Below are 27,879 nucleotides of genomic sequence, written 5' to 3'. Positions count from 1 at the left end.
TTTATGACCACATGCACCCATTGCTTACCTGCTACTTATAAATAAGGACATTCAGTATTTGGTTTTTTATTCCTGGGTTACTTCACATAGGATAATGGCCTCTAGTTCCATCTAAGTTGCTGCAAAAGACATTATTTCATTGTTTTTCATAGATGAATAGTATTCCCTGGTATCTGTACTACTCCTTTTCTTTACTCATTTGTTGGTGAGCACTTAGGTTCATTCCATATCTTTGCAATTATTAATTGTGCTGTGATCAACATATGGGTGCAGGTGTCTTTTTTATAAAATGACTTATTTTCCTGTGGGTAAATATCCAATAGTGGGATTGCTGGATCCAATGGTAGATCTACTTTCTGTTCTTTAAGGAATCTCCATACTGTTTTCCATAAAGATTGTACCAATTGACATTCCTACCAACAGAGTATAAGCATTCCCTTTTCATGGCATCTGAATCAACATCTACCGTTTATTGACTTTTTGATAATGACCTTTCTGACAAGGGGTAAAGTGTCATCTCATTACAGTTTTAATTTACATTTCCCTTATAATTATGATGTTGACCAGTTTTGCATATGTTTTTTGGCCATTTGTTTCTCTTCTTTTGAAAAATGTTTGGAGAAAAAAAAAAGAGGAAAATGTCTGTTAATGCCTTACTGACTTGTTTGAGTTCCTTATGGATTCTGGATATAAGGCCTTTGTCAAATGTGAAGCTTGTAAATATTTACTCTCATTCCATAGGTTATATATTTACTCTGTTGATTATATCTTTTGCTTTGTAGAAGCTTTTTAACTTACTTAAGTTCCATTTATTTATTTTTGGTTGGTTGCATTTGCTTTTGAGGTCTTACTCATAAATTCTTTACCTAGGCCAAAGTCAAAGGTAGTTTTTTGGGGGGTGGTTTCATTCAAAATTTTTGTGGTTTCTGATTTTTCAGTTAAGCCTTTAATCCATCTTGAGTTACCTTTTGTATATGGTAAGACATAAGGATCCAGTTTCATTCTTCTCCATGTGGCTAACCAATTTCCTAGCATCATTTATTAAATAGGGTGTCTTTTCCCCAGTGTATACTTTTGTCCACTTTGTTGAAGATTATTTGGTTGTAGGTTTTATTTCTGGGTTCTCTATTCTATTCCATTGGTCTCTATGTCTACTTTTGTATCAGTACCATGATATTTTGGTTACTATTACCTTGTAGTATAATTTGAAGTCAGATAATATAGTGCTTCCAGATTTGTTCTTTTACCTTATGATTGCTTTTGTTATTTGTGCTCTTTTTTGGTTCCATGTGAATTTAAAGGTTTTTTTAATATTCTGTGAGAAATGACATTGGTATTTTGATAGGAATTGCATTGAATCTGTAGATTACTTTGTATGGACATTTTCACAATACTGATTCTTCTAATTTATGAACATGGAATGCTTTTCCATTTACTTGTGTCATCTGCAATTTCTTCATCAGTGTTTTATACTTCTCCTGATGGAGATCGTTAACCCCTTTGGGTAAGAACATCCCAAGGTTTTTTCTTTTTTGCAGTTGTGAATGGGATTGAATTGTTGATTTAATTCTCAGGTTGGTTATTATTAGTGTATAGAAATGCTGATTTGTGTACATTGGTTTTGTAACTCTTGAGAGTTTGGTGAATTCATTTATCAATTTTAGGAGTCTGTTGGAGGTGCCCTTAGGGTTTTCTATGTACATGATCATATCATCAGAAAACAGGTACAGATTGACTTCTCTCTTCTAATCTGAATGTCCTTTATTTCTTTCTCTAGCCTGAATGTTCAAACTAGGACTTCTAATACTATGTTGAATAGAATTGGTGAAAGTGAATATCCTTATCCAGTTCCAGTTCTTAAGAGGAATGTAACTTTTCCCGATTCAGTACGATATTGGCTATGGGTTTGTCATATATTGCTTTTATTGTTTTGAGGTATAGTTCTTTGATACCTACTTTTTTGAGACAAAGTCTTACTTTGTTGCCCTTGGTAGAGTGCCATGGCATCATAGCTCACAGCAACCTCAAACCATTGGGCTCAAGCAATTCTCTTGCCTCAGCTTCCCAAGTAGCTGGGACTGCAGGTGCCCGCCACAGTGCCTGGCTATCTATGCCTAGTTTTTAAAGGGTTTTAAATATGAATCAGTGCTGTGTTTTGTCAGATACTTTTTCTGCATCTATTTGAAATGATCATAAGATTTTTGTTTTTAATTCTGTTTATGTGGTGAATCACATTTATTCATTTGTATATTTTGAACCATCCTTGCTTACCCTGTATGAAACTCACTTGATCATGAATTATCTTTTATTATGCTGTTGGATTTAAGTTACTAGCTTTTTTGCTGAGGATTTTTGGATGTATGTTCGTGAGAGATATTGGTCTGAAGTTTTCTGGGTTTTTTGGTATGTCCTTTCCTGGCTTTGGTACCAGGGTGATACTGGGGATACTGGTTTTGTGGAAAGAGTTAAGACTTGTCTTCTTGATTTCATGAAATAGTTTCAATAGGCTAGGTACTGGTTTTTCCTTGTAAGTCTGACTGTGAATCCATCTGGTCACTCTACCAAGGGTGACAAAGTAAGACTCTGTCTCAAAAATAAACAAACAAATAAGTAAATAAATAAAGTGAATTCAATAATAAGTTTGATAATTTAACTATAAAGTTAAACATATACTTATATGAATATGCAGTTTTATTCAGAATAAATGTATTTACCCAAGAGAAATGAAAATGTATCCATGTAAAAAACTTGCACACAAATATTTGTGGGTATTTTACTTAGTTGAAAACAAGAACACAAGTGTTCATCAACAGGTGCATAGATAAACACTCAACAATGAAAAGGAACAAACTACTGATGTATTCATTCAGCAACATGGATGAATTTAAAAAATGAGTTTATAAAAATGCCAGACATAGACAAGTGTATACTGTATTATCACATTTTTATGAAATTCTGAAAAAGGCAATTCTAAGTTATAATGCCTAGATCTGGGACTGGGGGGTAGGGTGGTGACTACAAAGGAAATGACAGAACTTTTTAGAGTGATGGACATATTCTGTATCTTAGTTGTGATTGGTTACAGGGGTGTATGCATGTGTCAAACTTCAACAACTTCTACACTCAAAGTGGCTGCACTTTATTCTTCAGAATTATGTCCCAATGAGTTGATTTAAAAAACAAAACCAACATTGCCTTTGTATGATTCTGTCTTCCATTCTCCTTGGATTCTGATCAAAGATGTAGTACTATATATTAGACTTTTACATTGCATTCTTTTTTCTCTTATCTTTATTTTCCACCTTTTTTCTTTCATTATACTGTGGACAGTTTCTTCTGATCTATGTGATATTTCATTAGTTCTCCTTTTATGTTCAATCAGTCAGTGTTTATATCCAAGGGCTTTTATCTTGAGGTTTTTTTTTATGTCTAGAAGTTCTAATTAGCTCTTTTTTCTTTTTGTTTGTTATTCAAAGGTGAAAATGTGTTTATTTTTCAAATGCCAGAAACAGTCTTCCTTTGCAGATATTATATTTTTATCAACAGGTCTAGTAACTAAAGCTAAGTAACACCTGCAATCCACTAGAGGTTGGATGGACCCCTGAGATGATACATGGCAGGGGATGTGGAAGGGTTCTGTTCCTCCTTCCATGCCGTGTAAAGGTTCTGTTCCTCCGTCCATACCACTTAACTTGAAAGGTGTCAACCAAGCTTTCAGTGTGCTTTCTAGAAAGAAGATGCAAGAAGTAAACAGAGCCCCAGAGGTAACCAAGTGATTAGAACCAATTAAGTTAAGCAATTACTAAAACTGCTCTCCCTTCTTTGGGCAAAAATGTATCACAAGTAAGACTCTGATATAAAAATGAAAATGCTTGCATGCAAAAATGACAAGGCTGTTTTTAAGAAAGACTACTTTTAAGGGAGAACTAGTTACATGATTAAATGTGGACAGTGAAGTTTGATCAGTGTAGATAGAAGATTTATAGTTTACTTGTTTAGAAATATCAAAGCAATGTTTTTAGACATAGAACGTATGTGTTCATGGTCAAATTTAGTTAGTATTCACAGTGAAACACAGAAAAATAGATGAGAGTAGGGAAGACAATCACACTAGGGCCTACTGGTTTTCAAGAGCTATTTCAAGTGTCTTTACTGTATTTCAGAGGAATAAGAAACCGTATCAGTGTATATACCATGCAGAGCTTTTCTCAATGCCAATTTGAGCATCTATTAACTACTAATTCTGAAGTAATTTTACAGAGCTACCCTGACCCCAGTTCAGATTTAATTTGCGAAAAGAAAGCTAAAGCAAACTTGTAATATTTTACATCAAATACTTAAACTTTTAAAGTACTTTTAAAATGAAACTATTCTACTACCTACCTGGTTCACCTTTCACTCACAAAATGTATTTTTTAAAACTTAATTGCATAAAAAATCAGGCTTCTTACATGTAAACTAATCTTATAAACTATTCATTCCTTTTAGTGGCTTCTAAGTCTGGGGATCTTATCAATAAAGATATACAACTTTATCAATCTTAACTAAATGATGAGTCCTGTCTATTGCTTTCAAATGCACTAACCTTCTCAAAAACACTAGATGGGGTCATCAAACAAAACCTGATGTTCTGAATGATGGTATCGGTATGTCTCCCGTGTCTTCTATCATACCTCAGCCAGGACTGCACAGCCTAGAACAGCTCTATCTCTGGGAACCTGCTCAGATGATCATTATCCAAATAAGACATGAGCTTTTCAAAGCTCAGATAGGACAGGAAGTCAGGCCTGGACAAGAGTGGCACCAAGTTGTCTAGCAGAAAGGCATCCAACTTCTCCCTGACTCCCTCCATGTTTACACCAAAATCATCTGAGAGTCTCATAATTTCTTTACAGTTTTCCAAGCAGATTTTCGCTAATAGAAAAGAACACAACTTCACCACTTCTATAAGTTGAATATACATGACAGCCTGAAGAATCTCATGAACAATATTAATACTCAGTTCTATAGTTCCATAGTACATAAATTGAAGGACGTGTCTGAAACCAGTAGCAGTTAGACCTTTTAAATGAATTTTGTCCTGATCTTGTTCTCTCATATCTGCAGTAAACATAATTTTGAGGTAAGCGTTCTGGGTGGCCAAGAGTGCTTTATGGGCCTTGAACTGATGATCTTCAAGAACCAGAGAGTAACATTGAGAAGCAATCCCTCCACATACAATGCTCTGAACCCAGCAGAGACACCAGTGTCATGGATGGAGGAACAGAACCCTTCCACGTCCACTGCCATGTAGCACTCTGAGGTCTGTCCAACCTCTAGTGGACGGCGGTCTGCATCAGGAAGAAGCGGGCCTGTGGGTCAATCGGTGGGCGGTCGGGCGCCGGACAGAACTTGGCAGGCTTCTCAAATGTCTACAAGGGGCCAGGCCTGGGCGCTCCGGTGGGACACGTGTCTGCACGGCCCCTGCCCCCTAGGTACCAGCTCTTCCAACCCTGGTGGAGCGCCAGTGCCTCCATCTTTCAGCCCAATGCGCGTCTCGTCTGGTACCCTGGGAGCATGAGTGGGAACCGGGTAGGGGGAGGACTGTCCGGCGCACACGGCGCCCTTAGTCCTGGCCACCTGCTTGCCAGCCCAGCGAGGAAAAGGTGCAACCTGCTGCCGTGGCCGCAGGCCTGGCCGGATGCGGCTTCCCCCACAGCACCGCCATTGGGGCTAGGCCTAATTAGCTCTTTTTTCAAGCCTGCTATTTTATATTTTTAGTATCTCCTGTTTTGTGTTGATGTTTTCAGGTTTGTCATGGTTTTCTTTTCTTTTCTTTTTTTTATTAAATCATAGCTGTGTGCATTAATGCAGTCTGTCATGGTTTTCTTGAATGGCTGATATTATTTCAGAGTATGTTTATGATAATTACAGTGTCTGCCATTGAACATATGGCAGATACTGTAATGATACGGTGTCTCTGTGGTTCCTATGCATGTCATCTGGTTTTCTTTAAGTGCTTATTAGTAATTGCCATGAGCATTTTTGTTATTGAGCTCCCATTGAGAAGCTTAACCTTTGCCTCTTTTGAGTCCCTGAGAGCAATTGGTCAGTAAGTACTTCAACCAAAGGATAGGGTTTCTGGGTGTTATATTTGTTCTCCGAGGTAGTATGTGGTCTCTGGCCACAGGTTCTCAGGAATCTTTTTTTTTTCTTTTCCTCCTTTGCTTATGGCCAAAGTAGCTTCTCTGTAGTCTGTGACTTTGAGAGGCAGGACATGGGTTCAGGTATGGGTCACCTTTACAATGAGGGGCTACACCTTTGTGATCCCAGATCAGTGGTAAGGGAACTAGATCCGAAGTGTGGGGTACTGTAAATGCCATCCAGGGCAGAGGAAGTATTGATGCCCCAGCATTTTGCTTGCTTTTCTCATTATAAACTTTCATTTAAAAATTGTCTTGGGACTATTTTGCTGTATTTTCATCTCATTAATACTTTTAAAGAGTTATTACAGTGTAATCCTCTAGACTTAAGACCCCAAGATAAAAGAGCCCACATGGAAACTCCTTGGTAAGTTCTTCAATTCTTTCCCCACTTCCAGAAGCTCTGGTGCTTTTTACTTCTTCTGTATTCCTTTCTGACTTATAATAAAAGTCCTATCTTAACAACTGGGGGGAAAAAAAAAGTTATGGTAGAGTTTTTGATGGGTTGATTAGTGTACCTTTACTAGATCCAAACCTGTTCTCTGTGAAAATATCCGACCTCATTTAGCACAGTAATTGCTGGATCCTAGTGAATACTCAGCTGCCAATAACTTTGTCTAATACAGACTTTACAGACTTTGTGTTTGTGCTCAATTACAGCATCCTGGCAATTGAAATGGACTGTGGCTACAAAGTCATCAGAACTTTTGCAGAGAATTTGCATCAGGGTCATTAAAACCAATGTTGCATTTACTATATTACTTTTAATTAAGAAATAATTATTAGCTAGGCATTGTGGCAGGCGCCTTATAGTCCAAGTAACTCAGGAAGCTAAGGCAGGAGGATCCCTTGAGCTTAGGAGTTTGAGGTTGCTGTGAGCTAATCTAATGCCACAACACTCTAGCCTGGGGCAATAGAGTGAGACTCTGTCTCCAAAAAAGGAAAAGAAATATTAACAGCTGATCTTAACATTATGTCTTGCCTAAAGTAAATATATAGTATACCCTTATGTTTTAACTAACTGTATTTATTACCTTGTATGAAAGATAGACGAGGCCAGATTCAGATCAAGAGAAAGAAAATGGAAAGAGTTGTACAGTTTCTGATACTCACAGTTCCCTGGACAAACACAACAGACCACACAGGACCACTCGGGAAGCACCAGGGTCATTCAGAAGGCAGAGGGACAAGGAAGACCAGTGATCAAGAACCTTTATTGTGGATTCTACACATGAGGCCAAAGTAAGCAGGTTCAGGACTAGCTGATTTGAATAATTTCTGTGGGGTCAACAGCATAGGGGCTGTTCCTGGTTGTCTATTACCTGGCCCTGAGGTGATTAAGGCAGGTATATAGTGACCCTGAGTATGAATACCCAATAAGGGAAGTGCTTAGGGTTGTGGACCCAAGCTGCTGCAAAAGGGGAACTGACTAGCCTCTAGCCAGGGTCTCAAAACTAAGTCAAAACAGCATTTAAAAGCAACCACTGGCTGAAATCTTAAAAAATCTTTAGAAATAAAGCCATACTTTTTAATTATGCTGCCTCTTAATGACCACTGCCCATGCTAAGGATATCTGGTAAAGACTAAGCATCTTGTTTTCTAGTATATTACTTTTTCATCAGTCATTACACTGATGATTAGAAACTGTAAATCTACTCAAGAAAGTTTTTGTCACATAGCGGTTATTTTGTGTCGAGTTTAAGAGAAAGACAGGGCCACCTTTTTGTAGATTCCATTACATTTGATTTTTTCCAAAGTCTTAAGAGCAAAAGGTAGCAAATAAATCCATTTGGTTGAATATTAACTCTGCGGTAATAGAAATCATTGATATTTTATATACTTACTTTAATATGTTAAAAAAAACTTAGCTGAAAATATTTGAATCTGCTCACATTCAGGATTTTTATACCCCTGTAAAAATATTCAGCAAGACTATTACCATCTTGGTTCTCCTTCTCTTCACTCAGAGTTACACTTTACAATTTTAAGTGTCTGATACTTCATTTGTAGATTTACACCAGTGCATCCAGGAACTCAGTGACTATTTTTTTTTCCCATACATTCTGCTAGCTAGATGCTAGAAACACAATAGTAATAAGGTTCTGTCCTTAAGAAGTTACTCTATCCCATTAGCTGTTTTTGTTTCTCCTGCTGGCATTCATCACTGTCAGTAATTGTACTTTATATTTATTTCTTTACATTTTTTAAATTTTCTGTCTTTCCCATGGGACTATCAACTCTATAAAGGAACATGTTTCTTTTATGCTCCACTATATCCCTAGCCTCTAAAAGAGTGCCCATCACTAGCAGATGTTAACAGCATACTTACCATATGAATGAACAAATGAATGAAAGAGAATTTTTTCAATTATTGTTTCTTTTCTAGGTCAAAATCTTTCCCAATGTTGATCATTTGTGAAACATGATAAAGTATAGTGTGTCCCCAGTATTTAAAAGACTTCACTAAGAAACTTGACTTCCCATAACGGTACTTAGAGTACTGCCTTAGAGTGAAACTATTTCCTCATCTTACAAATTTTTTTTTTCTTTTGTTGAGACAGAGTCTCAACTTTATACCCTTGGTAGAATGCTATAGCATCATAGCTCACAGCAACCTCAATCTCCTGGGCTAACGTGATTGTAGCCTCCCAAGTAGCTTCAGTCTCCCAAGTAGCTACCACAATGCCCAGCTATTTTTTTTTTTATTCTAGCAGGTCCTGGCCAGGTTCAAACCCACCAGCCCCAGTGCGTGTGGCCAGCGCCCTAATCACTGAGCTATGGGCCCAGCCTATCTTATAAATTTTTGAAATACATAATCCAGGGCATAACCACTAGGATTGTGTGAAATGACTTTTAAAAATCAGTATTGCCCATAATTAAGATCATACTTGTAGAGGAGAAAATATTGTACAAAACAGTGTGGCTGGGATTTTTTTTTTTTTTTTTTTTTGCAGTTTTTGGCCGGGGCCAGGTTTGAACCTACCACCTCCAATATATGGGACCAGGGCCCTACTTCTTTGAGCCACAGGCACTGCCCTGGCTGGGATTTATTCAATTACATTCAATCTCCTATTCTAAGCCATAAATAAGTACACATAAAATGCAGAACTATAGGCTGTGCTTGTATGTCCACAGGCGCCAGTCCGTTATTCGCACATATTTGTTGAATGGATATCTATATATGTACATAAATATTTATATAACAATTCATAGCATAATGTTGGGCATTTGATAAGTATTCTTTAAATGTTTATAGGTGATTTGAGAATTATTGAAATGTGATTTTTTTAAAGGAGTTTGCTAGCCAGCAGTGCAAGACCAAAGAAGAATCTTTTCAGCCTGAATTCTGGGATGCAGTGCCAGCATTATGAACAAGCCGAGTAGGTAGTCCCTTATATGACTGATGTAAGGAGTTCGCTGGAATGAGTCCTGTGTCAAAAAAGCCAGTCTTGTTACTTTTTATCGCACCATCATAACTTAATTTATTTGAACCATAAAAATTATTTGTTTTTATAGGTCTTTTAATGGTGTTATAGCTAAAAGTCAATTACTTACAGGAACCCTTTAAGAGAATACCAATGATCTTGAAAACAACTTCGTTGTGGTCAGTACAATGACCAAAGAATAATTCTTCCTCTTTCTCTACTTCCTTTCTTGCACCTCCATACTCAGTCAACAGGTATGATTGATTCTGCCTACGTGGTGTTTTTTAAATCTATTTGTCTCCATCCCCATTTCCACTGCCCTTACCTTGGTTTAGGTCCCTGTCATCTCCTACCTGGATTATTGCAACAGCTTTCTCGTCTGGCCCTTACATGTGTGTCCACCATCATTTCTCATTGTTTTCCATTTTTTATTACTCTCTTAAGAAAATTTTAGAGAAACGTCTATTACCTCAAGGTCTGTAATTATAGTAAGAGATTAATGTTACTGGTTTTAAAGATCAAAATAATATCCAAAGCACCTGGTGCTTTAGAAATAGTTGCTAAGCCATAAGCCAATCATTTCCTTTGCTTTGTTAAACTACAAGACAATGGTGGGGAATAGGGAAAGCACAGATGCTATAATAACTGCTTTGTCATTACCCAGCAAGGAATCGTGTCTTTTTAAAAGACAATTACAGTGAACAAGACAGGCAGGAATTCCTGCCCTCATAGAGCTTTCATTCTAATTGGGAGAGAGTGAACAAGAGAAATTAAATATAATAATTGTATTTATTAATAATAATATAGATATAAGTACTGAAGAAAAAATAAAGCAGAAATGAGAAATGGGCACTGCATATATTTTTGAGAGAGTGCAATTTTAGAAAGGGGAAACAGGAATTATTATCCTCTACTCTCCTGCCTTTCCTTCTCTTCTTCCTTGGCCAAATGCAGCCCTGCTGAATCCAACTCATTGTTCTTTTTGTACCATTGAATTCAAGGTAGCTAGGGGGAAAAAAAAACACTCAGACATTCTGAATGGTCTCACTTTAAATTCATGATCACAAAAGGCACCCTTAATGCTGCCCTGCAGTCATTTCATATATTCTACTCTTCAGTGACTACTTCATACCTTCTTCTTTCCTCAAACCTGTTGCAACTCCTCCCCATCACCACTTTCAGCTAATAACTGCAATTTCTATTTACTGAGAAAAGAGAAGCAATCAGAATAGAACTTCTACATTTTCCATCACTGCATATATGTTCTTCCATGCCTCTATTCCCATCTACTCTGCTGTAACAATAACCTTTCCATGCTCTAGTGTAAGGCCAAACTCTTCATTTGTCCCTAGACTCCATTTCCATTTTCCTATAGTGCCTTCTTGTTGGATTCTCAATTAAAAGCAAAGAATCTTGTCTTGAAAACAATTTTCCATAAACATGGAATGCCTAACATAACATAAGATGGTTAACTTTCCTAAGAGAGAAATAAATAGAAATAATCCATGGAATAAGCAATTTAAACCAACCAACCAACCTTGTAAGGAACATTTCTACTTAAATGAAAGCTTGGCTTGTAAATTTATTTGGACTTTCTACCAATGCTGGTCAGATATGCTCAGCAAATCACGTTATATAACAACAAAGTCCTGCTTAGCTTGAATAGTCAAGATAACTTCACTCACAGTACTAGGACTTTTGCTTTTTATTATATTTCAAAGTTTACCTCCTTTTCTGCCCAGCCTTAAAAACCAAGTCTTAGTGAAGACCTTCAATACCCTAAATAAGTTAAAACTACCAAATTTCTAGTAATTTAGTGATTTTTTTTTTACTTCTTAGATAAAAGGGAAAAAAGGAAATAGAATATTTCCTTCAAAATCAAGAGAATAATACCATCACTTGACATCAAATGTGGGTAAGACTATTGTTTTCTATTGTTTTTTTAAAAACTGTTAACATTTATATAAAAATAAACAAACATACTCCTGCTGTTGGTGGCCTTCCATTCTACATGGGGAGACAGACTACAAAGATCTAAACTAATGGAGGTTTACTCTGGTACAAAGTTTTCAGCAATTTGATCTTTACTTTTAGTGAATTAATTATTTTATTTTACCATGCCTATGAATTTGCATTTATGTCAAACTCAATATGGGTGTCATTGCTAAGGACTTACATTGGTCTCAAAGCTTATTAAGTAAGGTGTCAGAATTATTATGAACTTTTGACTCATCCTTTCAGGACAAGTAACTGACGGTATTATGTTCATTTCCAGTTTACACAGAATCCTAGAGGATATGTTTGTATTCCCAAAGTAATCTCTGTCTTTTATGCATAACTATTAATTTGACAGCCTTTTAGATATTGAAGAACATAAGATTCAGAATCATATACTTACTTATCAATAGTCTTTAAATAAGAAACTTGAAATATCAGTTATAAAGACCTAAAAATATTTTCTCATATTGTGACAGGCTTAATTTCTTAGTATAAAATTCAATTAGGGTATATATTAATAAAAAGCTAAAACTTTAGATTCAAATCCAAACTCTACCTCACAAATATGTCATTACATAGAAATTATTTAATTTTTCTAAGCTTTAATTTTATCATCTATAAGAATAAAAACTATTAAGTTGCTATGGTTATTTACAAAATAGTGTAAGTATCAAAGCATCTCATCAACTGTAAAGCCTCATGCAGATCCTTTATTTAGAATTAGACATATTCTGTACTGATTTTTTTTTAGCTTTTCAGTTGCCTTACCGTTCCTGTTACTAGTTCTTGATTGTCTTTGAGATATTTTCAACATCCTTTTCAGTTCTTGCCATAATCTCCTTTCAAGTTTTTTTTATTTTTTTATTTTTTGAGACAGAGTCTCACTTTGTTGCTGTCAGTAGAGTTCTGTAACGTCACAGCTGACAGCAACTCCAAACTCTCTTGGGCTTAAGCGATTCTCTAGCTTCAGCCTCCCAAACTGCTAGGATTACAGGTGTGAGCCACCACGTCTGGCCTTCCTTTCAAGTTTAAATGGACATTATTATCATTACTTTTTCTTCTGCCTTTCTAGTTCATTATAACACAGTTTTTAATGAATCCACAATAACTACATTGGGAAAGAATCCTCCTTTGAATGCTCTTACTACAGAGAGGAGAAAGATTTCTCCAGCCATAACTTCTGCTTTTGTGACAATTTGGTCTTTGTTACATGGATTAGAGTACTGATTTTACTATATTTTAAAATGCCAATTTTTTTACATTTTTGGTAGTTTGAATAGGTGAGGGGGATTACTTAAAGTATATTGGTTATCAAAAATAAAGTAGATTACATTTTTACATGCTTTGAGATGTTTTGATTTAGTCATATTGCTTTAGACATCTCTTTTAAAAGGAAAAATTATGTTTAAGTTAAATATATATTGGTTATATGATAATTTTTATAAAATTATAAAAATATGATGAAGCTTTGTCATCTCACAAAGTTTTATTATATGTATTTAGGATTTTACATAAGAAAAATCTGTTTTTTGTAGGATATAGTTAGCCTTTGCCTAATATGCCTAGGTTTGTCTAAAACCTGAGTTAAAAATACATTCCAGTGTATTTAGAAAGCTTTTCTGCATCTTTGCTTTATCAACAAAATTGTATTGTTATTCCTTGACATGTTAAAACTAAAATGTTTATTTTCAAAGTAGAAAGAAAATATTTCACAAGATTTTGCCTTGAGATTATTTTCTTTTAAAAGGGATTATATATTTAATAATGATGAAAAATAGTAGAATATTTTTTTTATTTCCCCTATTTCTCTCTCTTTTTTTTTTAATAGTAGAATATTTTTAGCATCTAAGGAGCCAGCAGTGTTACAAATGAGAGTATTAACTTAGGAATCAGTCAAACCTGAATTTGAATCCTACCCAATCCCAATCCTTTACACTTATCTTTAAACTCCACCTGTTTTTATGAGGTTTTGTTTATATAACAACAAATATAAGGTGTTTACTCTAAGCAAAGAGCAAATACTGGGCTTAGAGTGTAGCCTTTATAAGTGCTAAGAGATCTTGTATTCAAAGTAAACCATGATATAATATATTAGATGTGTGTGGGAAACTATACCTATTTCACTTAATCACATTGGTAGTTCTAAAAAGCACTAGATTTTAGTTAAGATTTACATAATTTATAATTGTAATCCTCCTCTTCGGAAATATAAATAATACTGAAGAATATACATGAAATCAATAAAATGTGTCTGTGAAATTATTTCCATGGACCTTTCTCTTCTATTGGTCATAATACAGAATGATATGGCAGTCATAATAAATTTATAAATTTTTCAAGTAGGAAAGTTGCAATTTCTTTTTTTTTTTTCTAAACTAATGGGTAAGTTTTCTTGTTTCTTTATTTTCAGAGCATTTAGCATTCTTTATCAACTGGTACATAAAAGAATAGAAAAATAAAAGATTGTCATATTGTCCTTTGTATTTCTTTTTTTTTTTTTTATTGTTGGGGATTCATTGAGGGTACAAAGTAGTAAATGGCTTCAATTGTGGAAAGGAAAGTATCTGACTTTCCTTTTTCATGGCACCAAAAGCAAGTTTTTCTTGTTTTCAATTCAACTTGTAACAACCCCTGAGGTCATGGAGTCCAGATTCTGGGGTGTTTTCTCGAGAGGTGTGAACAAGGTGTAGACTGTTGCAGGTCTGTGCTGATTCTGTGACACGGGAGTAAAGACTAGGAAAGTTGCAATTTCAATGAAAAAGATATGTTATAAAGGTAATGATCTTTCCTGGACATATTTACAATAGCATCCATATTGAGCATTAGCAGTTTAATATTTATTGTGTTATATCAGTAGTGTACCAGGCTAACTACTAGATGGCGCTTCCATGTCTTTGGGAAAATATTCATTTGTCCTCCTAGACATGGTTTTGCTTTTAGTGATTCAATGGTATAGCCCAGTTCTTCAACCAATTAGGTCTCTTATTAATAATTAATTATAAAATAAGCTACCAAGCAATAAATTTAAAAATCATATGGCTCATATGATATGTTTTACTCTCCCTTATAATTATTACTCTATATATGCCACAGATTTATGCATTGTCATTCATATCAAAAATGTTTATGAATAACTTTCAAAAATTAGCCCTTTCTAGTTAGACCCCAGCATCTTGCTTTCTGTTATGCATTGTGCCGTTTTTTTTGTTGTTGTTGTTGTTTGTTTGTTTGTTTTTTTTGAGACAGAGTCTCATTTTATCACCCTGGTAGAGTGCCGTGGCATCATAGTTCACAGCAACTTCAAACTCCTGGACTCAAGCCACCCTCTTGACTCAGTTTTTCTATTTTTAATAGAGATGGGGTCCTCACTCTTGTTCAGGCTGGTCTTGAACTCCTGAGCTCAAGAATCCACCCATCTCAGCCTCCCAGAGTACTAGGATTATAGACGTGAGCTACCACACCAGGCCCTGTTGTGCCATATTAAACCTCAAAGCTTTCCCCCTGATAATGTGCCCCTTAAAAAGTGCTGGTGTTCCTTAGTCTCTAACCTAGGTTGTATGTAACAAATCTTGAAAATACTTGGCTGTTTACCTCTGTACTTTTTACTTCATTACAATTAAATTCTTATAAATTGGCTGTTTTCTTGATATTTGTGTACCTATTTGCTAACCATTAGGAGAATATTAGAGACAAAACCAAATGTAAGTATAGTCACAAAATACTAAGTCCTCTCTGAACTCATTTTGCTGCCCAATTTTGTTTTGTTCCTTCTGGTAGCTAACAAATATGATTACCAAGTACCTGTTATTTCTTAACAACCCTACCCTTAGGTCACCATAGCCATAATTAAAAGTAACACAAAGTAATTAAATGATTTTCTCATAGGAGGTGGTTCTTCATGTTAAAATCAGAAAGCATAGAATCAGAAGCTTTTTAAAAATTTGAGATCCTCTGTGGTATCTGTCGTGGACCAGCACTTTGGGCGCCAATTATGTTTTGGACCAGCCTCAACACACAGTGGGTTATTTCCTTGTGGCTTAGTAGTATGTAGAGACTGAGTAAAATTATTAGTGAAATTTATTAATGACAGTTTTAGAGAATTAATAGAGAAATAATAGACAAAGAGATAGTTTTAAGAGCAGCAAGACTCGGGAGGCAGCATACACTTCTTCGTGAGGCTTCCAGTATGCCACGCCGAGTATCAGGCTAGCTCTGTATTTATTTTATACGTCAGTGTTACAATCATAAATCTTATGAAAGCAAGGCAAACAATCCTGTCAAGGTTCTTGCTGTATTTCTACTAACTAGACTAACTCTACAACTGATTACATTAATTGCATGGATTTTTGTTGTTTTTTTATTGTTTTAAGGTATATGGTTTTAATATAAATAGAGTCTTGATAAGGAAGCCAATTATAGAGGCTGACTCAACTACCAAATCCTAGCTGTGTACCACATCACCACAGATGTGATGTTTTAATACTCTGACAGCCTTGTGTCCATACAGATAGACTCCTCTGGCCCAATCAAGGTGACAGAAGAAAAGAGAGGTTTCTTCTCCTTATCTGGTCTGAAGAAAATTCTCCTGTGTTGGACTAAGTTTAAAGAAAGCGCTCTCCCAGAGCAAACAGCCTTGCCCTGGCAAAAAGCAGTTTCAAGGCCTCCAGCCAGCTGCAGCCCTGCAGCTATGAGGGGAGCGGGTAAACACAACATGCCAGGCTTCAGAATATTAAAGTGACATGATCTCACCCTTTGTGCTCAAAGCCAGGAAATTGAGTCCGAATCAATTCTCCATTACTGTCCCCCTTTGTCCAGACTCTGTTCCCTATTCCTAACAATATTTCTAATCTACTAACAATTAATAATTGAATATTGGTTTCAAACTTATGAAGTTATTATTACTAGTAATGCAAGTACATCAAGATATAACTCTCCCTTTAAGTATTCCCACATGTTCTTCAGGTATCTTCTTTTTGTTTGAAGTTTAATTTATAAAATTTTATTAATTCATCTGTTATTGTCCCTTTTTAGTTACTTCTTTATCTTGAAATGTATATAACATAAAGAATTTTGAGCTTCCAAAAGGGAGACAGTTTTAATAGATAAAACTTTCTCTATTGATCATACTTAAATGAGAAATGGTTATTTTTATAGATTAAATCAAAAAATCTCTATGAAAAAAATGTGATTTGTGCTACCAAAGATCAAAATATATAAAGCAGTATTAGCACAAGGGTAGGTAATTTGAACAGAATACAGAAAAATAGAAACTATGTGAAAGTGAAAATTCTAGTTGTGATAATGATAGCATTTCAGATCAAGGGTAAAAAGACGATGTTAGAAAAATAGAAAATCATTTAAAATATTTTTATACTACTATTAAAATATGTGGATTAAAGAACTATTATTAAAAAGAAAGTAGTAGAAAAATAAGAATTTTTTTTATTCCCTTGAAATAGAGAGATCGTTCTAATCAAAACACAAAACCTAGAATCCAAAAAAGAAAAAGTACTGGGAGAAGTAGCACATCGTTGTAATCCTAGCCCTTTGGGAGGCTGAGGTGGAAGGATTGCTTGGCTCAGAATTTGGAGGCCAGGCTGACAACAGAGCAAGACCCCATCTCTAACACAAATAAGAAAACTTACCCAGGTGGGCGTGCCTATAGTCCTAGCTACTTGGGAGGCTTAGGCAACAGGCTGTCTTGAGCCTGGAAGTTTGAAGCTGAAGTGAACTGTGATCATGTTACAAATCACAAAGCACAAATCACTCCAGCAAAGGTGACAAAGTAAGACCTTGTCTCAAAAACAAAAGTAATTAATTAATTAATTTAACCATAAAAACGAAAATTCCATATGAAGAAAATAATAATGTGACAAATGGCATAGTGGAAAAGTAAAACAGAAGATTAATATGCAAAAATAATTAAAAGTTATACAAATTAAGGTAAAGGTTAACAATCTAATAGAAAGAGAAAAGTATGTGAACTAGTGGCTTACAAAGGCAGACATGCAAACCTCCTTTAAATATATCAAAGCAAGTTCAGCCTCACTATTCAGTGAAGAGATGCAAATTTAAGCAATAAACAGCAAATTGGCAAAATATAAAAGATAGTTAGCATCCAGTGTGTACAAGTACATTGGGAAAGCGGAATTGTCTTACAGTATTGGTGGGAATGCAAATTGGCAAATCCTTTTTATAAGGTAATACGGCAACTTCTAATGAAATTTAAAATGTGCAGATGATTTTATAATTCCTAGTACAGGAATCTGGCCTACCAAAATACTTGCATATGTGTAAACATGCAATAACATACCTGTCCCCGCACTTGATCAAGCCCCTGTCATCTTTTACTATAGCTCTTAGTATTGTATCTTTCATACTGATCTTGGAATTATTTTTCTTTTTTTTTTTTTTAAGTCTCATGACAATTTATTTGTAGAAATCCTCATAAACTAGGATTTCACTTAAAAGGGATAAATTGCACCCCTCCTATGGCTAGGAAATAACACATGGAGCTTAATCACACAACCACTCATTGTCACACACACTGTGGTGTAAATCCTTAGTACTGACCTTGAACATCTCCCCAGATAGCTTTTCCCCATGCTCACATCAGTTAGCTGCACTGCCTCTGATCCTTTTACATGAATTTATTTCTATACAATGTTCTAAAAACACCCCTTGGTTTGTACATAAGTTTTTTTTTCTTTTTTTTTTTTCATTTTAAAATTGCTATATAACAACTGATTTCCTGATTTTTTTAAATTTCCTTTTCTCTGAAATCTGCCATGATTTAAAAAAAAAGGCAAAAAGAAATAAAAATGCCGTGGCCAGAGGACAGGGTGGAGAAAAAGACAAAAATAAAATAAACATCAAATATGAAAGTTCTCAGAGACAATGCATTTATAAACACAAAAAATGGTTACAACAAAGATGGCCGTGATGAGTGGGTGTGTATATATATTACATATATTTATATGTAAATCCATGTCCGGCATCTGACCGTGGCACCTAGGGAGCTAAGTCCAGTCCTGGTGTTTGCCCTGAACTCTTCTTTCTCTGCCACACCCCTTATTTTGGGGTTTCATAGAGAACACAAAGCTCTCATAGCTCCTTGGGGATTGGGTTAGGGAGGCTGAGTGTACAGGGTCTTGGCTGGCAGAGAACAGTGGGGGAGGGGAGGGAGAGGCTCCAAGGAAAACCATAACCACACTTCTAAGCCACCCTGACCATCTTGGGAATCTCTGGCCCCTTAGGGACCACATGTCAGCCCTTGCCCCCTTACGAATAAAAGGAGGTCTAATTCCTATCCAAATCTTACCAGCAATAGGCAGGATGTGAATTGAGACCAAGTAGAAGAAGAAAATGGTTCTCAGGAATTGGGGGACACGAGAAACCTCTGTTCTTTTGCAAGCAAGAATAGAACAGGAGGCTGGTTGCATTTAGTAGGGCCCCGTTTCCTTGTAATCTGGGAGGGCCAGCTTCTAGTCCTTGATCAGGGCAACCTTTGAGGATGAGGATAAAGGTAGGGTAAGTGTCCACACAGGACAAATTTCTATGAGGTCATAGCAAATCCTTCCCTTGAGCACCAACCCCCAATTTAAAAAGCTTTGCTTGGGAGGGGAGGCTGCTAAATGACACCATCAGCTCAGTATTCCTTTGCCAATCAGGAGGGCTGATGTTCCTTTTGAAGAGGAGTTGAGAATAAGGATGGTATCTTGTGAAGGAAAGCCATGCCTAAGGCCCAAGGAAATAGGGCCAAGGCTTATCAAGGAAGAGGAGTTTTCCCACCAAGAGTTGGAGAAAGGAGGGACCAAAACTTCTTTCTCCTCTTCCCAGTGGGTGGCAGCACGGATCTCTAACAGCTGGCCAGGTGCTCCACCTGGATGGTGCTGGTGGTGACAGTGAGGCAGATGTCCTTATGATGCTCCGCAGTCTTATAGGGGGTCAGGTCAAAAGAACACTGGGGTGGAGGGTTGGGGTTGTTGTCCCCACCATCCCCACCCTGGGGGGCTGCCCCAGGAGACTGGAAGTGTGGTGGCTGCTGCTGCTGCTGTGATTCTTGGGAGGCCTGGGCCTGGGCCTGAGCCTGAGCCTGAGCCTGAGCCTGGGCCTGGGCCAGGGCCACTGCTGCTGCCGCCGCCACCTGTACTTGTTGCTGGAGATCAGGAGGGTTGTGTTTGCGCATATGTTTCATAAGGTACGTTTCCGACGTTGCCTGACTGCAGATAGTGCAGGTGTACACCTTGGCATGCTTCACCGTATGCGTAGATAGGTGTACCTCTAGTGAGGCTGCATCTGTGTACGCCCCATGACAATTGTGGCACTTGAAGAGTTTATCTTTGTTGTGTTGCCATCTGTGGGACTGTAGATTGGAGAGCTGGGTGAAGGCTTTCTCACAGCCTGGGTGTGCACATTTGTATTATCTATCACCAGTGTGGATTCGGGTGTGCTGCTGAAGGTGGGAGAGCTGGCAGAAGGATTTCTCACAGAAGTTACAACTGTGGGGCTTAGCCCCTGAGTGTATACGATGTGCTGGGCCAGGTAGGAGCTGTTGGCGAAGGTCTTGGAACAATGTGGGCACTTGTGGGGCTTGGTCTCGGTGTGTGACTTGGAGTGGATCTGCATCTCTGTCTTTCTGATGGTCATCATCATCCTCAGGGGAGAGGACATAGGGGTCATTCATTTCAGGCAGCCCCGACTCCAACATCCGCTTCTTCTTTCGGCCCCTGGGTGGCTTAGGAACCACGCTGCCACCTCCACCACCACCTCCACCTCCTTCCTCTGTTAGGGTTGATGCTACCTTCTTGGAGAGGTCAGGGACCACCTGGCAGGGCTTGTGAGCCAGGATGAAGAGCTCAGACAATCATGGGAGCCCAACTGGGGAAGGTCTGAGCTGATGAGGCTGTGGTCACAAGAGAACCTGAGGGGGACGTGATTACCAAACCTGGGCCAGCAGTCATCAGTCCTGTAGATGGCTAGGGACCACCGTGATATTCTGAGTGACGGAAGCCTGGCTGTGTGGGGTCAGCTGGTCTGATTTGGATTCCGTGTCCATACTGATGCCTGAGGGCAAGGACACTGAGGTAGGCACTGTCAGCAGGGTGGGGTAGTGAGGTGGAGCCAGCCCACAGCCCTTCTCTGGCAACAGCTGATCCTTCATCTTATTGATGAACATTGTGTTCTCAATTTGTCCTGAAACTGCGGGGATAGAAGGCCAGAAGTACAGGTTAGAATTAAAGTGAGATTCTTCCATTCTACCCTCTCTCTCTCTTCCTCCTGTTGTCTTATTTCTTCTCCTTTCCAGGGCGCCTGAACTTTCCGGAAGTGGTGCTGCAGCTCGTGCTCCCGAGAACTCCAATTCTTCCACACACCCCTCGGAATTATTTTTCTAAAACACAGATGCCTCCTGGGTCTGCCTACTGAAAGACTTCTGTTTTATTGTTGCCTACAACTTTTTCAGAATCTTCCCTCAACCTTATTTATTTTCTCCACCTTCATTCTTCGTATTTCTTTTGCTCCAGTCTAAACAACCATTCCAATAAACCAAATATGCTTGGCCAGCCCTTTTACAACTTCTGGTCTATATGTCATTCACTCACCAAATATTAATTGAGCCAGCCCTTTTCTTGAAATAATGGAGAAACAGCAAAGGCCAAGGTCCTTATTTTTTTGAAAGTTAGATTATTGATCAGGAAGCAGAGATTAACAAGTAGATATATACATGTTTAAAATCAGATAAATACTATGCAGAAAATTTAAAATAAGCCAATGTGATAGTAAATGGTTAGATACCTGAGAGTGAGTAGACAAGGAAGATACTGTGAGAAAATGAATCTCAAAATGAGTTATATCTAAAACGTTCCTGTCATTCAAAGATCGGGGGAAGCATTCTCAGCAGAGAGAGCAGCTAGTTCAAAGACCCCAAGGCATACTTGGTATGCTTGAAGTAAAAGAAATAGTATGCAAAACAAGGCCGTAGTGGTGTAAGGAGAGGGCAGATTGAGGTACAGTGTCTTATGTTACGCAGTGACAACTGCCACAGCAAACAAACTGAAATCTCAGGAACTAAACACAACAAAGGTTCATTTCTTGTTCATGTTGCATGTCTAAGGCAGGAAGGCTGTGCCATTAGAGGCTCTACCAACTTCACTAAATACATGATTTTGCAAGATTACTGAAACAGGGTAAGAGAGGGGTGGAGAAGAAACCTAGATTCTTACCTAACTCAGCTTGGAAGTGATACTGAATCACTGAAAGTGATGAAGTATCACTTAATTTTACCTGCATTGGCCAGAACTGCATGGAACTCTGGGAAATGTATGGTACATGCGGAAAGTTTGGTGAATAGTCTTTTCTCTGCTGCAGGTAAGGACCTGGTCTTATGCAATTTTATTAGCCAGGTAAAGCATTTTAAATGGGAAAGAAAGACATTGGACAGTTTTAAAAGGAGAAGTCAGCTGATCTGATTTTTTGTTTTTAAGAAAAGATCACTCTGGCCACTGTGTGAAGAGTGGAAGTGAATTAAAAAGCTGAGGAACTACTTAGATGGCTATTACAAGAGTCTGGCTAAAAGATGATGGTGGCTTAGAAGAAAGAAAGATGGATTAGTTGGGGTTCTTTTTTTTTAATTTAGAGGCAATAAAAGGTGCTGACAGATTTGATGTGAAGTAGAAAGGAAAAGATAGGAGTCAGATGTGATTCTAGGGACAGTTTTTACATGATCTTTCTTTCTGTGGATGTCCGTTCCATATCTCCACCTGGGAAATTTTTCTGTAAGGCATTCCTCATTCCCCTGACAGATTGAGTCCTTTTTTAAAATTTCAGATTAATATGAGGGCCCAGTTGATTAGATTACATTGCTTGCATTTATCAGGTAAAGTCCAAATGTAGTTGAGCCCTTCACCCAGGAGTGTGCCGTAAACCCTTACGTTGTACCCATTAGGTGGAAGTTTGCAATCCCCCCTCCCCTCACTTGATTTTAATTATGTATTTCTCTTGCGTGGGCATGTATTTGTTCATTTACTGGTTTCATATTCGTATTGAGTACGTTGGATACTTGCTTTTCAATTCTCGCGATGCTTTGCTAAGGAGAATACAGATGGAGTCTTTTTGTTTCCTCACACTCCTATACCATTCTGCCCATTCCTTTTCATTGTACTTACTGAATCGCAATATAACTATCATTTACATCTGCCTCTTCTACAAGATCATGAGCTAACATCTTACCTGGCAAGTTCAGTAAAATTAAATTATTTGGTTGAATTGTATTGAAGAAATGAATGAACAAATGAATATATAATATGTAATATTTGCTTCTCTTGTCCAAAACAAACTCTATATATAGGTGTGTATGTGTGTGTGTGGTGAATTACACAGCATTTGAGCCTAAGGAATTCTCTTCACTCTCTCAATCATAATTCCTTGGCTGTATGTCTGTAATGTTTGGCTGCATAACTGGGTTTTCTTTTTAAGGTTTTGCTTTTTTTTTTTTTAATTAACAGGATGAGAAGCAGCTGCAGGTACCAACAGATTACAAAATGCATAATTACTAAAAGTAACTGAAGCATATTATAGTATAATTCAACAGAAAAAAAAACATCTGGCACATGCTATGTTAATTTGTCAGAAGAGAGTTTCAAAGAAAGTGCTTGCTGTAGCTGGCAGACCCATCATTTCCTTGAAATGAATAGTACACTTTTTTTTTTATTCTCTCGGATAATATAGACTAGAACCTTATATGATTTAATCTTCAGTCATCACTAAAGGATTTCATGCATTGAGAGCATTTTCCCTTATACTGTATCAACCAAAGTTTACAGGGCTCATCTTTACCTTCAACTATACCACAGTAATAACAGTATGATCAGAGTAATTATAGTAATTATGCCTGAAATATCAGCCCAAAGTTAAACTTCTTATCTTATACTTTAAGCAAGCATAATTTCTCTTCTTTGTTTTATTTAATACTTGTGGCATTTTCAAAGAGCTGAATACACTGTAGGGAAAACCTTGATTTTGCTCATTTCCATACTATTTCAGTTAGTGTTTATGTTGTTGATATTCAAAATTAAAGTATGATTAATGAAGAAAATCTCTCTTTCAATATTGATTAGGATATCTATTTCTATGATAGAGACAAACAGAAAAGGGCTAATTATTATTATAAAACATTTTCTAATGCAGACCTTTTTGAAACAATCTATACTTCCAACTCTACTGAACATTTTCATGGGTGTGTCAAACTCAGTATATTCAAAATTGAACCCATTATTTCACCCCTAGCGCAAGTTTTTAATGTTATCCTGTAATCCCCATTTGCATGAATTACAATATCATCTACCCAAATTCTTGAACAGAACTCTGGTGTCATTCCAGACTCCTTCTCACATACTCCTAAACCCAGTACTACTAGTTCTACCTCCTAAATATCTCTCGAATCTGTCCATTCTCTCCAACTGCTATAGTTCAGGCTCTCAACATTACTCCACTAGATTACTGCTATAACTCCCTAATTTGATTACAGTCAAATTATTTCCTTATTATATTTCTTGCTACAATCAGGAAGATTTTCTGATGTTCAAATCTAATCATGTCACTTCTCTTCTTAAAATACTTCAGCACTTCCCCAGTGTATTCAGGGTAAGTCTTAATTTCCTGCCATGACATGTAAGTCTTTTTGTGATCTGTATTTCCTTGCATTGCCAGCTTATTCCTCTCATTCCCACCCCTACCTCTTATGAACTGTATCCCATTCATACCAAACTTCTTTGCGTTTCCTGAATTTATTAGGCTTTCTTATTTCCTGTCTTTCCCACATGGATTTAACTGTGTGTGACACTCTTCTCCCTCCCTTGCTTTTGTCCATCTAATTTCTATTTATCTCTCACATATCAGCTTAAAAGCCTACTTCCTCTGAAGAGACCAGTCTAATCTCCAAATTTTCCATATGTGTTCCCATAGCACCATAAGCTTTTTATAGCATTTACTACCTGTATTTTAGGCCCAATAGCTCCCCAGTATTTCTGACAGTTCCTAAGTTTCGCCATGGCAGTGACTATCCTGTTTTCCCTTAGACTCCCCAGCATCCAGCATATCTGTGGCATGTAATAGGCACTCATTTCAGTACCTATTAAGTGAATGAACTTTGTAGTTCAGACTTACTCTAAGGTAAGCACTTAACATTAGATATGAGGAAATTTCAACAATTACTATGTAATTCTGAGTTCATTCTTCAAATGGCTTTAAAATAAGCTTTCTGTGTGTGGTCTTTATAAATAAAGCTGAAGAACACATTTGTTTTCCTAGCAGTAGTTTCTCAAATTTATTACACCTCTTGATGGCTGCTTTGAAAATATAATCATAGAATTTTCTCATGAGTTATAATATGAAAGCAAATAGCAAAAACTTTGAGAAAGCAAGATTTAGATATTAGAAATATTATTGAATGGACTGGCTGGCTCATTCTAAAGGTGCCCAGGCTAAAACTATTTGTGTTTGGCAAGCACTGTTCTAAGCATTGTGACCATGGCTTCTCATCAGGAACTTTCATCCTACGGAGAGGCAGATAAGAAGAAGGTAAGAAAACAAACAAGATAATTTTAGGTGTTTTAAGCTGAGTGAAGACAATAAATGAGGTGATGAGATAGACGGTAGCTGGAACAGAGGTAGGAGCTAGAAAGACTAGACTATTTTCGAGAAAGTAGTCTGAAAAGGTGACATTTAAACTGAGGCCTGAAATGTGAGAAGAAATCGGCTATACAAAGAAAGTTAGGAGAGTATTCCAGGCAGATGGAGGAATAGCAAGTACAAAGGTCCAGTGTTAAGAAAGACCAGTGTGATTAAGGGTAGTGAGTGAGGAGAGGGAACACTGTGAGACTGAGGAGGGAGCTAGGCATCACGAGCAGGCTACTTTAAGTGAGACATTTTTACTTTAAATATTTAAGGGCGGTGTCCGTAGCTCAGTGAGTAGGGCACCCACCACATACACTGAGGCTGGTGGATTCGATCCCGGCCTGGGCCAGCTAAAACAACAATGACAACTGCAACAGAAAAAAAAGTAGCCGGGCGTTGTGGTGGGCACCTGTAGTCCTAGCTACTTGGAAGGCTGAGGCAAGAGAATCGCTTAAGCCCAAGAGAGTTTAAGGTTGCTGTGAGCTATGACGCCAGAGCACTCTACCCAGGGCAACTGGGTAGTTTGAAACTCTGTTTCAAAAAAAAAAGAAAAAAGTTAAATATTTAAGTTAGGCTATTTTGAGTTAAAATTCCAAAGTGCAGCAGTGGGAGATCATTGGAGGACTTTAAAACATTGTTAAGATTTTAAAAGACCACTTTACTGTATGGAAAATAGATGAGAAAGGGGGCAAAAATTTAATCAAAAAGACCAGATATTAGAGTATTACAGTATTCCAGGCAGTAGATGAATAGTGGATTAGAATGGAGTATTTCAGTGGAGATGGAAGAGAAGTGGAAAGTTTTGGAATACATTAGAGAAGTAAGGCAGGACTTACTGATAAATTGAATATAGAGGTTGAGGAAAAGGGAGAAATCATAGATGATGCCTAAGCTTTTGACGAGCAGCTGAGTAGATGGCATTGCTATTTGCTAGGAATGAGGGAACTCAGGAAGGAACAGATAGGAAGTAGTTTCCATTTTGTTTTTCTTTTTTGTTTGTTTGTTTATTTGTTTCGTAGTTTTTGGCCGGAGCTGGGTTTGAACCTGCCACCTCCGGCATATGGGGCCGGTGCCTACTCCTCTGAGCCACAGGTGCCGCCCCAACAGTTTTCACTTGAGATGCTTACTGGTTTTTCTCATAGACATGTCGAGTAGATCAATGAATATACAAGTGAAGGGCTTAGAGTTCAGACTAAAGATGCATATTGTAATTTTGTGTTTACTGTCGGGGGAAAGTACAATTAGGGGAAGAAAGAACCTGGTGTAATGACCTGAAGTTCTCTGATATATCTAAAGATGACCTATCTACTTTAACTCATGGTATCAACTGAATGAAAAAGGATTCAAAACTTTGGAATGAATTTCCTTTTTTAGTAGTCAGATCTTTTGAAGTCAAGATCACAAACAAGGATAAATATTTATATTTTTGTTCAAAAAATCTTTATTTCACCTTATGAGCTTGATACTATGGTATTACAGATATGCTTTACTCATATCTCTTGTAACTGATTGGACTTAAGATGAGAAGCAGTATGATTTAGTTGAGAAAACATTTTGATTAAAAGACCCATATGCCCCATTTTTTCATCCCATCACTGTATGACCTTATGAGCATTAAATAACTTCTCTGAGTTTCAGTTCATTTACTTAAGAGGTGAGAATAATAACTATTTTGCAAACTTGAAGTAAAGATAAGGTACGGCAGAGATCCTCTAGGCTGATGTTCACGGAATCATCTAATGACATCAATCAATGAACTGGAATTCCTGTGTAAAGCATGCCGACCAATACTGAAGGCTTTCTCCATGCCTCTGCCTGGTCTAATTGACTACACTCTGGTATCACTGTCTCACACTCACTTAATAGGTGTCCGTGCATTTGTTCTCAAACCAAGTTATGCCAGTTGTACTTGTTTTGAAAACATGTAATTAAGTATTAAATAGACTGTTGATACATTAATACAAAAAGAGAAAGTTACTATTTCTTTCTTCTCCTTTTATTATTATTATTATTTTTTTTAAGACACGATCTCTTTCTCTTACCTGGGCTAGAGTACAGTGGTGTCATCATGGTTCCTTTCGACCCCAAACTCCTGGTCTCAGCCCCCACGTGGCTGGGACAACAGACATGTCCCACCTACTACTATTTTTCCAGTTTTTATAAAAACAGGGTCTCAATCTTGCTCAGGCTGATCTCAAACTCCCAGACTCAAGCAATCCTTCTGCCTCAGCCCCTCAAATTGCGAGCATTACAGGCATGAGCCACCATGCCTGGCCATTATTTCTTTTAAAACTCTGTTGAATATTTTGGAGGATTTGCCACTAAATTAGATATGGGCAAAACAACTCTAAAAGAATAAGAGTAATACTATAAAAATTTAGAATAATTTTTCAGTTGAATTGTTTACAAAGGGCCTTCTAAATTCTTGTGCCACATTAATAAAACCAAAAGTGGAAATAATTGTAGAAGACACATTATGGATGTAGTTTGTACAAGAAAGGTATTGAACATTGAAACACTCCAATCAGTATACCAATTCTTTAAAAAAAAAAAAAAGTTTATATATTCAGGGTCAAACTCCAGACAAAATTATCCTTCCT

The 27,879-nt window shown here is 37.2% G+C and overlaps 1 protein-coding gene and 1 pseudogene across 6 annotated transcripts in view; one reads left to right on the top strand and one right to left on the bottom strand.

The window, feature by feature from the left end:
- SCLT1 (sodium channel and clathrin linker 1) overlaps nt 1-27,879 on the top strand; it is a 183,401-nt gene that overhangs the window by 128,481 nt on the left and 27,041 nt on the right. The window contains exons 19-21 of one of the 5 annotated variants that reach the window (XR_008377652.1): nt 7,229-7,424; nt 9,476-9,562; nt 11,447-11,522. The exons of 3 other annotated variants lie outside the window; for them this stretch is intronic. The gene's annotated coding sequence lies outside the window, so the exon portion shown is untranslated. Of the gene's footprint in view, nt 1-7,228; nt 7,425-9,475; nt 9,862-11,446; nt 11,523-27,879 lie in introns of all 5 variants that reach the window. One more of the 5 variants, XR_008377655.1, reaches the window with a different exon arrangement.
- On the bottom strand, nt 19,110-20,957 carry LOC128578006 (zinc finger protein 384-like; annotated as a pseudogene). Its single transcript, XR_008377661.1, has 2 exons — nt 20,548-20,957; nt 19,110-20,441 (listed from the first exon to the last, which is right to left on the bottom strand). The product of XR_008377661.1 is annotated as a zinc finger protein 384-like (transcript).

The sequence above is a fragment of the Nycticebus coucang genome, chromosome 1 (assembly GCF_027406575.1).
Source record: "Nycticebus coucang isolate mNycCou1 chromosome 1, mNycCou1.pri, whole genome shotgun sequence".
NCBI lineage: Eukaryota > Metazoa > Chordata > Mammalia > Primates > Lorisidae > Nycticebus > Nycticebus coucang.
This window is presented reverse-complemented; position numbering and strand designations above follow the sequence as displayed.